Consider the following 6,507-nt stretch of genomic DNA (forward strand, 5'->3'; position numbering starts at 1 on the left):
ATATTTAAACGACAAGATAGACTACTTCAGACACATGTCCTTAACAAACTTCAGAAAATGGAGTGAGAATAAAACCTCAGCCTACTCCAGCGTGGGATGTTCATGAGACAAAATAAGTAACAGGAGATCCTGGCTTTCCATTGTAGGGGTGGCTTTCTCTGGAAACACTCAGCCTAGAGGTGGTTCCTTTTCTGTGGAGAAGCCAGTGACCCCCAAGCCCCACCACAGCTTAGCCAGGCAGAGTAGAGAGGCCCAGAGCCAGCATAAACTGGCAGGGAGGAGTCTGTCCTAAGTCGGACCATTGCTTGGTTCTGTGCAAGAGCTAACACAAAGTGCTTAACTGCTTAAAGCCCAACATTTTACCAAATGGAGGCAGAAACAGTGATAAGTCTCCTAAAATAGGATGAAAGCCCTGAGAACAGGAGGTGACCCTTCTAACACCAACCCACAGAGACAGAAATCAGCTGGCAAGAAGGTTCATAAGCAAAGCAGAACCTGAAAAACTCAAAACATGGGTGTCTTAGTTTCCTGGAAACCCTGGTGGCATAGTGGTTAAGCACTACAGCTGCTAACCATAAGATTGGCAGTTCAAATCCATCAGGCACTCCTTGGAAATTCTATGGGGCAGTTCTACTCTGTCCTATAGGATCAGAATCTTCTCAACAGCAACTGGTTTGATTTTTTTTTTAGTTTCCCAGTTTTTTTTAGTTTCCTAGTAACAGAAACACCACAAGTGGGTGGCTTTAAAGAACAGATATTTATTTTCTTACAGCTCAGGAGGCTAGAAGTCCGAATTCAGGGTACTTGCTCTGGGGGAAAATACTTGTCTCTTTCAACCTCTGTTCCTTTTGTTCCTTGGCGATCTTCACAAGGCATCTGTCTTCCCCTGTTTGTGCTTGCTCGTCTGTGTCTAGGCTGCTCTTTATACCACTCAGAGGTGATTAGATTAAGGACACACCCTGCACTGATATCGCCTCATTAACATGACAAAGAAACCCTGTTTCCAAATAGGATTACATAGACAGGTACAGGGGTTAGGACTCCAACACATATATGAGAGGACACAATTCAATCAATAACAGTGAGCAACTGGACCACAGCTGGCCAAGAATTTTTTTGTTCTTGGGTTTTTTTTTTTTAATTGTTGTTTCTTTTTGTTTTATTTTAAAACTTCCTTAAAAAATTCCTTAGAGAGGAAAAATTAGCACAAAAATTGGAAGCCCAGTGCTTTTGTGTGTGTGTGTGCGCGCGTGTGCGCATATACATACATATGTACATTTGTGAGACTATAATTGCTTCCTAACTGTGTGTGTCTATCATTCAGTTCTCAGCTAATCCTTTTGTTGTGTTTTTGAAGCCAGGAGATAAAAGCAGAAATTCCCCGATGTTGTTAAAGAGAGGCACCTGGACCAAGAGGTCCCACATGGTTGGTAGCCCAATGGGGAGACCAGTGGTCTGGAAGCTGCCTTAACAAGGACTGCTGCCTGCGTGGGGGTACATCCTTCTACTCCCTAATCAACCTCAGTCTGTGCCACTCGGTTAGACAGACTTCAGCCCCGAGCCTTTGTTTTCCTCCATTCAACAGTTCCTAAGACCCAGTTCTGCTCCCTTTTGTTTAAAGAGTAGGCCAGGGTGGGAGAGGAGGGATGACTGATATCATACCTTTGGTTGTGGAATCAATTCCAACTCATAGTGACCCTATAAGATAGAGTAGAACTACTCTACAGCGTTTCCAAGGCTGTAATCTTTACTGAAGCAGACTGCCACATCTTTCTCTTGTGGAGCCACTGGTGGGTTTGAACCATCGACCTTTTGATTACACAGCCAAATACTTAACCATTGTACCACCAGGGCTCCTTGCTGACATCATAGAGGACCCTAGGAAACAATGTTACAAATTTGAGGTAATTTCCCTTATTTACCTCACCCTTAAAAGAAAAAGAGATTTATTGTGTCAAAATAAAAAACATATAAAAAGTACAGGTTTGTTGTTGTTTTAAAGAATTTGAGCAGCTAGGTGTTTTCCCTGGGACTCAGTTTCAAAATCAACTAACTAACACCTGCCTGGAAAAGGAAAAATGGAGTCAGCTATGTGATGATTCCTCCTCAGCAGCACTCCAAGTTGAAGAGCAAAGTGTCTCCTTGGGCCTGCTTGCCCCGAATGAACAAGTGCTCAAGGCCTCAGAACCCAACCAAGCCAAAATTTACACCCCTCCCCCATGTGGGGTGGGTGAGGAAGAAAGGTCAAATTGTGTATTTGGTCTTCAGAATATTACCTGGCTGGTAAAATTGTTTTTCTGAGAGCTTTTTGTTCATCTGGATTTTAAATACTTATTAGGCTGCTTTTTCTTCTTTTTTTTTCTGTCAGAAGGGTGAGAGAGAAGCAAAATTTCCACAGTAGTAATAACTGTCACGGATTTTTCCTCTGCTGGGCAATCTGAGTGGCAGTGAGGTGGCTCTTAAAGGCGTGATTTATTTATAAGCATATCTGGGATTATTTTTAAAATAAAAAATGCCAAGGGTGAGGCTGGGTCATGTCCAAATAATAATAAGTCAGATATTTATTCTGGAGGTCACCATCAGCACCCTCCCACAGGTAGTGTAGAGTAATTTCGGGTCAAGTGGAAACATTGTGATTATACTTACCTTCAAGAGAGTGTGGACTCTGGGTTGCTAGGAAGCTGATTGGAGTTGCCCTAGGCTTTAAACACAGTCCTGTATTGGAGAATTTCCAAGATAAATTAAAAGAATAGTTTGCTTTCACTGCTGATGGCGTATTATTTAAAGAACAACTTCTGCAGTCACTGTCGCCCCCTGCCCTCACCTTTATTTCCTCCTCTTCCTTCCCTTTGTATGCCTCTTTCTTTTGCTAGGACATACATATCCAGTGTAAGCTGCCTGGGGACCACAGAGGATGGGGGAGTCACTAACATGACGAAGCACGCCCTTCCCAGGCCAAGTTGGCCACCTTTCTACGCCTCTGTTCCTTCCATTCTCGTTAGGAGTGTTTCTCCAGTCGCTTTAAGTAGGGGTGGGGAGAGGATGTTTGGTCAAAGGGCATCGAGATGGGAACGGGAGAATCAAGGAGAGGAAATGAGGGGAGCAGAGATAAAGAAATCAGAGCTAGGAGGAGAGAAATAAATAGAAACAGAGATGATGAATAATATCAGGTACTTAATAGACAGGGAATAAAAATGGAAAAGGAGAGTGACACAGAAATTGCCCTGTAGGAAGAATTCCAAAATAGAAAAATGTGAGAAATCTGAAAACAAACAAACTTAGAAGCCCATACAGGAAAGGAAAGAACCAAATGGAGGTAAGAAATAGAACCCCAAACAGGAAGGACGTCTGAATGAGAAATGCAGTTGAGAGGCGAAACAGAGAGGCCTTTGTGGTGTGTTTGTAGATTAGAGGGAAAACGACAGAGCAGAGGGATCCAAGAGTGTTTACTCCTTGCACCTGGCAAACAAAAAATTCATTATTTTTTAATCGTGGAAGAAATATCTCTAAGAGCACTGGGCCTTTCATGCTTCCGGCCTGTCTCTCACTCGTCTTAATTCCTTAGGACTCTTTTAAAAGCGGAAGAAAGCCCAGCATGAGGAAAACGAAATTTCCACCTAAATGGCTGTTATATAAAGTTTATTTTACACAGATAAGCCATCATAGTCTTAGAGTTTGAGCTGGGTTACCTGTCCCTGGTGGGGAATGATCTGGAGCTTTTCATCCCCAGGGGAAATGACAAAAATATCTTGGTCTCTTAAAAATGTGGATGAAAAAGTGAAATAATTCTTTGCTTGGCTCTCATTTCAGAAGGCTGACTTACCATTAATAAGTTAGAGGTTGCCTTGTAAGTTTGAATAATTTAACAAATGGAGTAATAAAAGAATGTAAGTAAAGCATAAACCGACAAATACAACACAACCCAGGAGAAGTAAAGATTAGTTATTTCAATACTGCAAATTGCTGTTACTAAACAATGATAAATTACCCAAAAGATGCCTCTCCACCCCTTTCTATAATTTCAGGTTATTAATTTTATTCATACACAAATAATTCTTTCCTTGCCTCTCTTGCCCTGTTTCTCTAATGAGAAAACAGAAAAAAAAAAAAAGTAGTAATATAAATGCTCAAATTGGGGCTGAAGCAAATGAAAAAAGATACCAGAAACAAATAACATTATTGGCTTTTTGCCCCATAATAAGCTCTTATTTATTTAGACCCTATTAATTTGGAATTTATAATAACTTGGTTGGGATCTGGGCAGATACTTGCCTTCATTTAGCAAACCCTGTCTTGCTAAGTAGTGCAGAAGAATAATGTAAATGAGATTACAAGGGGAATGTTTGAAATGCATCTCTGAGCACTTCGGGCAATCCCATATATATGAATAATTAATATAAGCATAGATATCATTCTTATCCAATAATCATCTGGTAATTCTGAAGGAATTTGTTAGGTCACCCTGTGGAGTAGGGAGGTGTGAACTTGCCACTAAATAGCTCTGTGACCATAGGCAAGGCACTTAACTCATTCAGCCCCTATTTTTATCTTACCTGTGCAATTAGGTTGACAATGCCAACTCTGCCGAGTGTAAGGGTTGTTATGAGCATAAAATGAGAGGAGGACTGGGATTCCATTTTGAAATTCATAAGGTATTATGAAAATCTATTTTACTTCAAAGGAATTTTAAATTCATATTTCTACTAATTCCACTAATTCAATCCTGCCCAATATTCTACACTGGTAAGGTTTTTATGCTTTGTGCAGTTTCACCAGAGGGAATTCCCTGATGTTACATAGATAACTTTTATTTCCTTTCCAGTCCCCCACCCTCCTCCTTGGAGTCGTTCTTTGTGTCCTGTTGTTGTTGTTAGGTGCCACCGACCCAGTTGCAACTGACAGCGACCCTATGAACAACAGAACAAAATGCTGTCCGGTCCTGCGCCATCCTCCTAATTGTTGTTATGCTTGAGCCCATTGTTGCAACCACTGTGTCAGTTCATCTTGTTGAGGGTCTTTCTCTTTTTCGCTGACCCTCTACTTTACCAAGTATGATGTCCTTCTTCAAGGACTGGTGCCTCCTGATAACACGTCTAGAGTCTGTGAAATGAAGTTTCACCATCTTTGTTTCTAGGGAGCATTCTGGCTGTACTTCTCCCAGCACAGGTTTGTTCATTCTTCTGGCAGCCCATGGTGTATCCAATATTCTTCTCCAACACCATAATTCAAAGACATCGATTCTTGTGTCCTGGGTATACTGAATATACTGAGCATGGCATAATTGAAGACAGTTGTGTGTAGTTGACTGAGTCTGGGTGTTGGAGTCTGACAGGCTTGATATTGAGTTCAAATTCAGGATCCTCTACATAGATGAGTTACCCTGAACAATCATTTCTCTGAGTCCCAGTTTCTTTATCTGTATAAATGGGTAATAATGTCAATTTTATGGGATTTTTATAAAAACTAAAAGAGATATTATACATAGCACAGTGTCTATCACAGAATTAAAAAAAAAAAAAAATTGCCGTGAAGTTTATTTCCACTCATGGCAACCCCACGTGTGTAAGAGTAGAACAGTGCTCCATCGGGTTTCCAATGGCTAATTTTTTGGAAGTAGATCACTAGGCCTTTTTTCAGAGGTGCCTCTGTGTGGGCTCAAACCTCCAGCCTTTCAGTGAGCAGCCAATTGGGTTAACTATTTGCACTACCCAGGGACTCGCTATCAAGTCTTAAATGATGATGATGGTAGTTGTGAAAGATAAGTTGCCTTAAGGTGATATCTGCATTGCAGAAAATCCCCCAGATTCCTCTCTTCAAATCTCTGGCACCTATTACAATTTGTAACTCCCAAAATAAGAAGCCAAATATAGTCGCAATCCCACTGTCCCTCCAGTACAGTGCTTTTACAGACAGTCAATATGCTTTCAATGAAATATATGTTGTGAAGTATTAAAGTAATATTTTCTCAATCCTAAAACACCTGCTTTTTCACATTTGAATGTGTCAGAAATCAGAATGAGCTTTACAATCATTGTCAAAATAAACATGTCAACTGCTGGGTAGGAGAGTTGCTGAGAAGAGTTGTCATTTGCTTGCAAGGGGTGAATTCAGCCAAATCTTTCAGAGTGAAAGATTTTCAAAGGCAGCAGATAGATGTTAGTGTTGATGCTTGGCTCAGATGCAGAACACCTGCCTGTCAAGCTCTTTCAAGAGGAGCTGTTGAACTTCCTGCAAGAAGTAATCAATTAAAGGAATAAAAAAATTATAAGATTCTAAAATCAGGGGTGCTGAAGACAGCAAACTTACAGGCACTGTTATGAAAGCCACTGTGTCACTTCTGCTTTGCCACAACTCCAATGGTTTAGTGTTTCCAAGGAAGCTTTACAATATGAGTTAAGATGTTGGGTTGTTATATGAATAACATGTATGTTGTCTGTTGATAAATAGAAAATTGTACATATTAAAGCAACATTTATTTTTATTCTCTCTGTCATGGACTGAGTTGTG

Source organism: Elephas maximus, chromosome 2 (genome assembly GCF_024166365.1).
Source record: "Elephas maximus indicus isolate mEleMax1 chromosome 2, mEleMax1 primary haplotype, whole genome shotgun sequence".
Taxonomy (NCBI): domain Eukaryota; kingdom Metazoa; phylum Chordata; class Mammalia; order Proboscidea; family Elephantidae; genus Elephas; species Elephas maximus.